The sequence below is a fragment of the Leptodactylus fuscus genome, chromosome 3, assembly GCF_031893055.1.
Source record: "Leptodactylus fuscus isolate aLepFus1 chromosome 3, aLepFus1.hap2, whole genome shotgun sequence".
In the NCBI taxonomy this organism is placed as follows: domain Eukaryota; kingdom Metazoa; phylum Chordata; class Amphibia; order Anura; family Leptodactylidae; genus Leptodactylus; species Leptodactylus fuscus.
Genome location: NC_134267.1, coordinates 152,638,153 through 152,650,885, shown reverse-complemented (window position 1 = coordinate 152,650,885; position 12,733 = coordinate 152,638,153).

Here is a 12,733-nt window from a genome sequence, read left to right as displayed (position 1 = left end):
GTTGACTTTCTGTTTCATTTATAAGCTATATGGAAAATGCCAACGTTACTGTAGGTATAACTGACATGCTGCGATTTACAAAATGCAATGGTCAATGGTTTTTGAAATCACAGCATGCCTGCTGAGGATATTTTTCTGCAATGTGCATGGGATTAGCCAGAATCCATCCACTTTGCAGGTATTGTGAAAGGGGGCATCAATGTGTCGCACGTAACACATTGAAATCAATCGGTAAAAAAGCCTCCCATTGAGTTCAATGTGTAGCGCGCGTAAGAGGGAACCCATTGAATTCAATGGGATTCTGTTTTACAGCGTTGCTTCTTTACACAGGTTTTGTGGCAAAAACACCGCCACAAAACTCTGTGTGAATGCACCCTTTGCCACTGCAGCAAAACATGTTGTTTATTCTATGTGGATCCCCGACCTTTAAACCAAAATAGTTTCAGTCCAGGTATGGATGGCAAAAAGCAAATAAAGTATTTATTACTTACAAAATTTCTCAACATATGTTTGTTAGCAGTATATCTGGCATATTGAATGCTTCATGTCCCTAAGGCCTCATGTGTGCTCAGTATGCTAGCTGTGTTTTTCATGGCTAGCACATTGACCCATTCATTTCTATGATCTATGACTGTGTATTTTCATGGTCTGGTGAATGGGGCCATGAGCGAGCCTCAGGACAGGTCCCATTTTGTCCATTTTGAGGGCTGAGCTCACTGACCCCAATGAATGGGGGCGCAGAAGCACGGCCGGTGGACGGGCAGCACACGGATGACATCTGTGTGCCACCCATGCTGTTCAATCATGGCAGAGCGAAACAAACAGTTGTGTGCATATCACCACTGTGGAGCACATTAGACTGTGTGAGGGCCACTGTGGAGTACATTATACTGAGTGGGGGCTACTGTGGAGCACTTTATACTGTGTGGAGGCCATTGTGTAGCATATTATACTATGTGGGGGCTACTATGGCACATATTGTACTGTGTGGGACTATTTTATAGCATATTATAAAAATGTGAGGCTACTGTGCAGCATATTATACTGCGTGGGGGCTACTGTGAAGCATTATACGGTGTGGGGTCCATCATGGAGCATTATACTGTGTGGGGGCCATCATGGAACATAATATACTGTGTGGGGTCTACAGTAAAGGATATTACCCTGTGTGAGCTCCCTTCATTATTTACACCATACACAATCTATTTTATAGCAGACAAGTGATGTTATCACTGGTTGTAATTGCATTGCATAGTCATTATAAAACAGATCTGTGCAATATAAATAGCGAAGGCATGAGGGTGCTCGCAAAAGCACTACAGTCTTTCAAACAGTTCATTAACAGGGGCTCTGGGTGTTAAGTCCCCACTGATCTCTTAGATCTTAGACTGTTAGAATCCCACAGATCAGAGGTTTACCAGCTCCCAGTATTGTTTCCATGCTGGGTGCTGTGCTGCTCACTGACCAAATTCTTGATAACTGCAGTTGTGGGTATTATAGTGGTATGGGCCATGTTAGTGTTAACAATTCCAGGAGCCATGCTGCTCGCTTGCCATACATGTCATACCTAGTGTAGAGGTGTGTTTTGGTAGTGTAGTGGTGCACATCGAATGGCGTGTGAGCAGCATGGCATTGTTATTACCTGTAACCACACTATGTCGGTACAACTGATCTGCAGAGGTCCCATAGACACAATTCCACTGGTGGGCCCTAAACATCCCAGTCTGACACTGCCCCTACATGAATGAACACTGGCCATGTATCCACACCAGTGTTTCATTCGCTTTCAGAGGAACCTTCTGGCTCTCATTCTCCTGATCTCCAGGGGATCCAGCAGTGGGACTCTCCAGCAATATGACATTTATTACCTATCCTATGGGTGGAGGATAAGTGTCTGTAGTGAAACAACCCCTGTAAATTAGAAAAAAAAAACATGAACATCTGAAGAGCAAAGCCCCATACAAGTCTTTATAGGAACAAAAATGACCTGGAATTAAAGGGCCTAAGGAATATTCACTGTTAAGAATTATATAATCTAAGAAAAGTCACACAAAGCCCTTCATTAATAAACATTGTTATTGGCAACTAAAACATTACTGAATTTATTCAAAGGACCTTTTAACTGAATATAATGCTTCACTGCAAGTAGACGTGCTAGTAATGATCTGTAAACTAAAGACATCACTTTAAGAGTTACTGTCATGGGGCAACATGATGGCTCGGTGGTTAGCACTGCAGCCTTGCAACCCTGGAGTCCTGGGTTCAAATCCTGCCAGAGACAACATCTGCAAGTAGTTTGTATGCTCTCCTTGTGTTTGCATTCTACAAAGACGTACTTAAATGCAAAAAAACATAAAATGTGCATTGTGATCCCTATATGGGGCTCACAATCTACGTTTAAAAAGAAAAAAAAAGAGTGACTGTCATTTCTATATTTTTGTAAATGAACAGTTCAGATGAATATATGAAACTTTCTTTCCCAACGATCTTATGAGAGAAAATACTACCATCTTCTCTATCAGTAAATCTCATGTCTGCTAAATTGCGCAATTCACTGCCAGATTTGCCTACACTGAAGACAGATTGCAGTAAGTAGAAATCTATGGGGGGAGTGAATAAGAAGCAGGAAACACAGACATCCTGGAGCAGATTCAGTAACATTTCTATCTTACCAGGTTTACTTGTATTTATATCTATATTGCTCAGTACCGTTAAAACCTGTTGGAAAATGTCTATAGAACTGCTAGAAATCTGCTATACATTTCCTCTTACCTTAAGGAGCATGTGACTGTCCTCATTTCTCCATTACTGGGCGGGCTTTCCCCCCCTTTATAGACTGCCAGGTAACTTGGTCTGTCTGGTATCTCTAACCATCTTCAGTGACAAGGGATGTGGCTGTGAAGTAACCAGTTTAGGAAGCAGGATCATCATGTTGTCATCATGTGCCCCAGGGCCATCACTAAGGCCCAATCACAGTCTTGGGTGATAAATACATCTTAGGAAATGAGATGAAACATCATGCTAAAGAGTGATCAGATTACATGTACCATGAGAAGTCTATGAAGAAGGAAAGGGGAATGAAGAGCTGAGTGAGTAAGAAGCAGAGATATGCACAGACATGCTGCTGCTGCTGATAGCACCGATACGTTTTCCCAAGTGCTTTATTTATATCAGCATTGCTCAATACTTCTCTGTGATGTATTTGATGATGATGCTGTTTCTCTGCATATGAGAGATAGTGACAAGGGAGTGGAGGCTTCTATTTTCTAAATGTACTGAGAATAAAAGAAAACATTCAAAGGGGAAAATTGGTAAAAAAAAAAAAAAAAGGAAGACCCTAGACCAGTGATGGCGGACCTTTTTGAGACCGAGTGCCCAAACTGCAACCCAAAACCTAATAAATTATCGCAAAGTGCCAACATGGCAAGTTAACCTTAAAACTCTGTGGATCCACAATTGCAGACAATTATGGACCCACAAAAAACAGTCGTGTGACTGGGGCTTTACAGAGCTTGTACTGAAGGTAAAGGTCTCTGTATTTGGTACTTTTAAACAATTAATGTTCACTATTTACATCACACAGGATCTGTTTTATAATGAAGTGACCGTGCAATGTTATTACAGCCTTTACTAATATCATGTCTGCTATAAAACAGATTCTGTGTGATATAAATAGTGAAGGAACCCCAAACAGTACAATTTGCCCCGCATTGGTCCCCACACATAGTTCAATCTGCCCCACAGTGGCCCCCACACAGTACAATTTACCCCGCAGTGGCCCCCACACACACTCTAATCTGCCCAGCAGTGGCCCCAACACACAGTACAATCTGCCCCGCAGTGGCCCCCACAATGGATTATACTTGTATACTTCACAGTAGTCCCCCTCCCACACAGCATTCAATGGTCCACAGTAGTCCCCTCCTCACACAGCATTCAATGGACCACAGTAGCCTCCTCCCCAGACAGTACACACACAAATATACTTGACTGAAGAGCTGCCGGGCATCCTCTCTTCTGTTCACTACGGGCATTGATGACTTACGTCATCATGCCTGCGCCGGTGCAGAGGTCACACTCTGTACCGCACAGCCTACACTGACAGCTTTGAGCTGGATGTGAATTTGTACAACTAGCTGAAGGCAGCGATCGCTCACTAATGGGGAATCCTGTACCGAATTCCCCGTTAGTGAGCGATCCGGGCGGCTGCACGCGTGCCAGCAGTGGGGGCTCTGCATGCCCTCTCTGACATGCATGCCATAGCTTCGCCATCACTGCCCTAGAGTATAATAATGTTTTGTGGGTGACGAATCTCGCTTACGTGTTTCAGGGCAATGAGTCCCTTAGTCATAGCATAACATATACCATTAGCACAGTCTGTCAGTAACACTGAATCACAGAGGGTGTAACCCATTCAAAGTAGTAAATTCACCTCACAGAGTGAAACTGAGCACACTAATGAATTGTTTGGGTAATAAATGATGCAAAATGTGAAACAAAGGGAAACACAAAAAAAACGAAACTCCAATTTCCACCTGAACAATAGACAATAGATAATGGCTTTTGAACAAGCCATTTTAATACGTTAGTTCACCCACAGGAATGGATCCGATGGTGTGTTTAGGATGTTGGCTGGCTGCATGCAAAATAGTATTCCCTGATTCTTTTTTTATGAAACATGGAAGTATGGACAATCTCCTTGTCTATCTATATTACCGGTAAAGGTTACATCTAAGAAATCAACTGAAATGCCCTCCACATTAAATGTAAACTTCAAATTGTAGTTGTTATCATTTATGTATTCCACAAACTGTGGTATGGCCGCCACATCGCCCGACTTCAGAAGGAGCAGGTAGTCGATGTAGCCACCATACCACTGACTATAACTCAAAAAAGGATTATTACATGAGTAAATGAATTGTTATTACCACCAATAGGGCTGGTGTTGGGAAGGAAGGGGCAAACTGGACAATTGCCCAGGGCCCCAAAATACACAGGGGCCCCTTGCTAGTGGCAGACTTTCCCTATTATGGAGAATAAATATCAGGAAGACACCATTGGCAGCCACAGCTTCCCAATCTTATAAAGACCTGTCTGTCCTGCCTTAACTCTCCCCCCTCCCCCTTCTCCTCATAAGCAGGGACTCATTCATTAGATCTTAGTGTGTGGGGACGGTGAGAAGTCTGCTACAATGTCACAGCTTCACTTCTGACAAATGTGAGTGCATTTTTTGTAAAATATGTATAATTAATATGTGTACATTTGCTTACAGTATGTGTCTTGTATACTGTGTGAGTACTGTATGTTTGTATACAGGTATGTGTGAGTATAAATGCTGTAAGAATGTATATGTATACAAATGTATATACGTGGGTATATATATTGTATGTTTGTATACGGGTATGTGTGAGTATAAATGCTGTAAGAATGTATATGTGTGAGTATATGTATACAATTGTATATATGTGAGTATATGTAGTATTTGTGTAAGTATATAAATGTATATGTGTGACTTATATATTATATATGAATGTATATAAATGCATATATGATATACCAATGTATTAGTGTGACTATTTACAGTATATAAATGAGTCTCTGAGTATATATAATATATGAATGTATATCTGTGAGTATATATGGTATATAGTGTATGGTATATGTGTGGGTATATACTACAAATCCATCCACACATTGCAGAAAAATGCACGCATCAGACACACTGCGATTTCCAAAACGGTTGTGGTTTTGTAAATCACAGCATGTCAATTATACCTACGGAAACGCTGGCGATTTCCCTATAGGTATAATGGAAGCAGAAAGTTCTGTAGAGGAAACGCTTGCAGACTTTCCTGTGAAAAGCACTGTGGGAAAAACGTTTCATTGTCACTGCAGTTTTCGCCTTACAGTGTGATGTACAGTATATTGAGATGAAAAGGATTAGACCCAACAGCGAGATGTAGCTAAAAAACAATGTAGAAAAAGTAGCAGTGAATCACAATGTTTTTTTTTCAAAGTGTTTTTATTGAGCTTTTGATGCATTTTCCCTGCACTTTCTCCCCCTATTAAACGTATGTGGAAATGCTCGCGATTGTGCGGCTAGAATTACCCTGCCATAATTTAAGCACATGCATTTTATAATTTGCAGCATCTTTCACATCTTTTTTTCTCTACAATGTGTGGATGATGTAAATTGATTTCATTTCATTCACTTTGCTGATGCTATAAAACATTATTTTATTTTTATTTATTTATTTTTTTGCAGTAGCCAAAAACACTGTGTTTCTGCAGTGTGAGGCTTCAGCCTAAAGCCGAGGTCTCACATTGCTGAAAAGCATTTTTTTTTTGTTGCAGATTTTGCTGCGGTTTTCTGAACCAATGTCAAGAGTGGATTGAACAGAAGGTAGAAGTATAAGAGTTTCCTATATATTTCTCACTCCTTTTGCAGCCACTCCTGGGTTTGTGTCATAAAAACACAGCAAAATCTGCAACAATGAAAAAAAAAGCTGCCTTTCTGTAACTTGGGGCCTCTGCCTAAATTTTTAAATTTTTTTTTTTTTTAAAAATCAAAATGTATAAATTAAAATAATTGTCCAACTCTTGTGTCGTGAGAACAGGTGTCCTGTTTTCTTCCTTTTGAATAGTTTGGTGGGTGAGTGAAGGCACTGCTCATCTGTGCAACATGTATGGAACCGGTGGAGGTCAGCTGTTGTCATCTGTCCAATAAACTTTGAATGGAATGGCAATGCGCATGAATCCATTCCATCCAATCCATTCAGACAGGAGAACATGGGAACTTGTGTTTGCGATTGATAGCAGTCATAGGGTCCATTCATAATGAGTTTTTTGGCGAGGAAAATATCCACTTGCTTCAGGAATTAGGAATTTTTTTTCCTCCAGCACACTGTATGGACCTTGAAAAAAATCGCTAGCGGTTTTTCAACGCAGTTTTTGCAGATTCCATGTGGATTTTCCACCTCCCATTGGTTATGTTGGTTTTTGCAGACAGAATGTGCCTGAAGGAAACCATAAAGCTAGCGGAACCCATAGAACTCTATGGGGAGACGTTTTTTCCACGTGGATTCTGACACTGATTCAGCGCCAAAATCCTCGCCAAAAGACCCATAGAACCCCCACAGATCAAACACATATGACCACTTCTGTGGACAGATAGATATGGTTATAGGAAAGCCCTTTTAGAGAAAGGCTAGGTTCACATGAAGGAGGTGGAAGATGGCCATGAAAAAAGTCAATTATTCATAAGCGCCTTGACAGACCTGTCAGCGGCTTATTTGCTGTATTGTACAGTAGCAGCAAAGTAGATGAGATTTAAACAAACCTTGCAGCATAATCGGACCTAAGGTGCAGACTGTCTTGCAGCGGCCTCATGTCCGCTTACAGTGTTGTCCAAAAGTATTGACACCCCTGCAATTCTGTCAGATAATACTCATTTTCTTCTAGAAAATCACAAATTCTTTGGTATTATTACCTTCATTTAATTTGTCTTCAATGGAAAACCACAAAAAGAATTGTCAAAAAGCCAAATTGGATATAATTCCACACCAAACATAAAAAAGGGGGTGGACAAAAGTATTGACACTGTTTGAAAAATCATGTGATGCTTCTCTGATTTGTGTAATTAATAACACCTATTACTTACCTGAGGCACCTAACAGGTGGTGGCAATAACTAAATCACACTTGCAGCCAGTTGAAATGGATTAAAGTTGACTCAACCTCTGTCCTGTGTCCTTGTGTGTACCACATTGAGCATGGAGAAAAGAAAGAAGACCAAAGAACTGTCTGAGGACTTGAGAAGCAAAATTGTGAGAAAGCATGAGAAATCTCAAGGCGACAAGTCCATCTCCAAAGACCTGAATGTTCCTGTGTCTACCGTGCTCAGTGTCATCAAGAAGTTTAAAGCCCATGGCACTGTGGCTAACCTCCCTAGATGTGAAAGGAAAAGAAAAATTGACGAGAGATTTCAATGCAAGATTGTGCGGATGGTGGATAAAGAACCTCGACTAACATCCAAACAAGTTCAAGCTGCCCTGCAGTCCGAGGGTACAACAGTGTCAACCCGTACTATACGTCGGCGTCTAAATGAAAAGGGTATGGTAGGATACCCAGGAAGACCCCACTTCTTACCCAGAGACATAAAAAAGCCAGGCTGGAGTTTGCCAAAACTTACCTGAGAAAGCCAAAAACATTTTAGAAGAATGTTCTCTGGTCAGATGAGACAAAAGTAGGAAAAGGCATCAACATAGAGTTTACAGGAAAAAAAAAGAGGCCTTCAAAGAAAAGAACACGGTCCCTACAGTCAAACATGGCAGAGGTTCCCTGATGTTTTGGGGTTGCTTTGCTGCCTCTGGCACTGGACTGCTTGACCGTGTGCATGGCATTATGAAGTCTGAAGAATACCAACAAATTTTGCAGCATAATGTAGGGCCTAGTGTGAGAAAGCTGGGTCTCCCTCAGAGGTCATGGGTCTTCCAGCAGGACAATGACCCAAAACACACTTCAAAAAGCACTAGAAAATGGATTGAGAGAAAGCACTGGAGACTTCTAAAGTGGCCAGCAATGAGTCCAGACCTGAATCCCATAGAACACCTATGGAGAGATCTCAGAATGGCAGTTTGGAGAAGGCCCCCTTCAAATCTCAGGGACCTGGAGCAGTTTGCCAAAGAAGAATGGTCTAAAATTCCAGCAGAGCCTTGTAAGAAACTCATTGATGGTTAGCGGAAGTGGTTGTTCGCAGTTATTTTGTCTAAAGGTTGTGCTACCAAGTATTAGGCTGAGGGTGCCAATACTTTTGTCCGGCCCATTTTTGGAGTTTTGTGTAAAATAATCAATGATTTGACTTTTTTTTCATTCTCTTTTGTGTTTTTTCATTGCAAGCAAAATAAATGAAGATATTAATACCAAAGAGTTTGTGATTGCAATCATTTTTCTGGAAGAACATGAGTATTATCTGACAGAATTGCAGGGGTGCCAATACTTTTTGCCAACACTGTATACTGCAGGTCATTTTGAGTGGTTTATGTTGTGAAGCAGTTGAGGAAAATCCTCTGCTGATTTCCTGCAATGGCATATCAATAGGATCAGCAGCGAACACTTATCCTATGTGGAAGTATCTGCAACGTGTACAGAAGACTAGGTATGGACACGTCAGCAGTTTACTAATATATTCTCTCTACAAGTTATCTTGTTGAATCTCATTGCGAAGTGTCAGCCTTGGCAAACTGAAAAAGGGTGATGTAATGCGGCAGCGCCCACCACCACAACCTATTTAAAGAGAACCTTTCATATCCTCTAGTGGTTTTACATACCACTAGAAAGCCGACTGAATTATTATTATGTTTTTTTTTAAACGAAACATGGAAGTATGTACAATGTCCTTGTCTATGTCACCTAAAAAGGTTACATCTAAGAAATTGAAATACCATCCACGTTAAATTTAAACTTCATGAATTCAACTGTTAGTGACAATCCTGCGAAAGTTTCTGTAGATTTGTTATATTTCTATTGATACCTCCTGATCATGATGGGAGGGAAAAGAAAGGGAAAGAGGGGGTAGGGGAAAGGGAAAAAAAAGAAAGAAATGATTATTTTTTTCATCCTTGGTATTTGAGAACTTTTCATAGGTATTAATTTGCATATCTATATACATTCAACTGGTATACTAATAGTGACACTAGACCTCTGGTGCAGTTTTTCTCATTGTTGGCACATTGTTAGTGTCTTGATTTTGTTTTTGTCGCTTGTGTTGTAGATGGAGATCAGGAACCAATTTGAGCTTTGATCTAGTCACATGACTCCATTATATCGTGCCATGCTCTGGATTGATTGATTCATTCAGTTCCCTGGTACATCAAGTCATCTTTTGATCACATGACTGATCATTATATAAACACAGCCACAATCTGACATTTTGAGACGGTTTTACTTTCACCAGAGAACAATGTTCTTTAGTCTCTGGTAGGATATGAAAGGTAATTTTATTAGCTCTTGCCACCCTCTGCTTTCTGATATTTTTCAGACATACACTCACTGGCCACTTTATTAGGTACACCTGTCCAACTGCTCGTTAACACTTAATTTCTAATCAGCCAATCACATGGCGGCAACTCAGTGCATTTAGGCATGTAGACATGGTCAAGACAATCTCCTGCAGTTCAAACCGAGCATCAGTATGGGGAAGAAAGGTGATTTGAGTGCCTTTGAACGTGGCATGGTTGTTGGTGCCAGAAGGGCTGGTCTGAGTATTTCAGAAACTGCTGATCTACTGGGATTTTCACGCACAACCATCTCTAGGGTTTACAGAGAATGGTCCGAAAAAGAAAAAACATCCAGTGAGTGGCAGTTCTGTGGGCGGAAATACGTTGTTGATGCCAGAGGTCAGAGGAGAATGGCCAGACTGGTTCGAGCTGATAGAAAGGCAACAGTGACTCAAATAGCCACCCGTTACAACCAAGGTAGCCAGAAGAGCATCTCTGAACGCACAGTACGTCGAACTTTGAGGCAGATGGGCTACAGCAGCAGAAGACCACACCGGGTGCCACTCCTTTCAGCTAAGAACAGGAAACTGAGGCTACAATTTGCACAAGCTCATCGAAATTGGACAATTGAAGATTGGAAAAACGTTGCCTGGTCTGATGAGTCTCGATTTCTGCTGCGACATTCGGATGGTAGGGTCAGAATTTGGCGTCAACAACATGAAAGCATGGATCCATCCTGCCTTGTATCAACGGTTCAGGCTGGTGGTGGTGGTGTCATGGTGTGGGGAATATTTTCTTGCCACTCTTTGGGCCCCTTGGTACCAATTGAGCATCGTTGCAACGCCAAAGCCTACCTGAGTATTGTTGCTGACCATGTCCATCCCTTTATGACCACAATGTACCCAACATCTGATGGCTACTTTCAGCAGGATAATGCGCCATGTCATAAAGCTGGAATCATCTCAGACTGGTTTCTTGAACATGACAATGAGTTCACTGTACTCCAATGGCCTCCACAGTCACCAGATCTCAATCCAATACAGCATCTTTGGGATGCGGTGGAACGGGACATTCGCATCATGGATGTGCAGCCGACAAATCTGCGGCAACTGTGTGATGCCATCATGTCAATATGGACCAAAATCTCTGAGGAATGCTTCCAGCACCTTGTTGAATCTATGCCACGAAGAATTGAGGCAGTTCTGAAGGCAAAAGGGGGTCCAACCCGTTACTAGCATGGTGTACCTAATAAAGTGGCCGGTGAGTGTATATAACATTGCTGGTTAATGTCGTGAGTATGGTTTTTTGGGCAATGATCTATAGCTATGAGTTGGAGGTCATTTGTTTTATTTTCTATTCTATTGTCATTTCATATATGTATATACAGTATGTGGATCCATATTTGGTACAATCCTAATGCTTGTTTAATAGAATGAACAGATTGATTGTTCTTTCTATATCTCCGATCATTCAGTAATTGTTTTTTGTTTTTTTATATTTATATTTGTTTTTTCTTCCTCATTGTAGTAATGTTATTACATTTTAACCCTGAGGTGTATCGTTGTCTAAAGTGATAATTGTCCATTGTAGCAAACGATATATTGTAAGGGGTCAAGCAGAGAGATAACAGAATAAACGAGAATAGACCAGGCGTTCCAAGATTTTGGAGATGAAGGGGAGGTTAGAGACGGGTCAATAGTTAGTAGCACAGGACGGGTCCAGGGAGGATTTTTTCAATAGCGGTGTTATGACAGCATGTTTGAAAGAGGATGGGAAAATTCCAGAAGAGAGAGGTTAAATATTTTAGTAAGGTAAATTGTGACAGCAGGTGACAGAGATTGAAGAATGTGTGAGGTGAAAGGGTCACTACTGCAGGTCATAGGGCGAGATGACAGAAGTAGCTAAGATACTTCCTCTTCTGTAAAAGGTTCAAAAGAAGCAGAAATATGCACAGACATGCTGCTGATGATAGTTTGTTTTTTTCACGTGTTTTATTTATGTCGGCATTGCTCAGTACTTCTCTGTAATGTATTTGATGCTGCTGCTGTGTCTCTTCATATGAGAGATAGTGACAAGGGAGTAGATTCATCTGTTTTCTAAATGTACTGAGAATTAAAAAAAAGCATATGAAGGGGAAAACCCTAGAGTATAATAATGTTTTGGGGGTGACAAATCTCAAAACTTTCAGGTTCAAGCCAAACCTGAAACTTTTTGAAAATTTGGGTTGAATCTGGTTCAGTCGGACAAGCTTTGCTCATCTATACTCAAGTGGTGCAAACGTATTATATTAGACTTTTTTTTCTGTTTATGTTACATTCCTAATTTTGACTTACAACTGCAAAGAACTTATTAAAATACATCCAGCAATGGTGGACTTATGGTTGTCAGTAGTATTTTTTTTATTTAAGCAATTCCACTCACTTGTTCTATGTTTTAGTATGTTTTAGTATCTTACAATGACCAATGTATTTACTTTTGTAGGTTGTTGTCTCTAAATTACCATGTTCAAAGAATTAAGAAGTTTCCACTAAGCATAAAATAGCCGGATCAAATATTTGCCATACGTATTTGTAAAGACGTCTGCACATTCTAGCCTCACAGCAACATTTCTTTATTTACATTACTTCAGTAATTTGGATGCAACACCGAAACCTATTGGTTATGAAGGTGGAGATGATTTAATTAAGAGGGTGTGTTCTTAATGGTGAAGTAATATTAGCTTGTATTCTTTCAGCA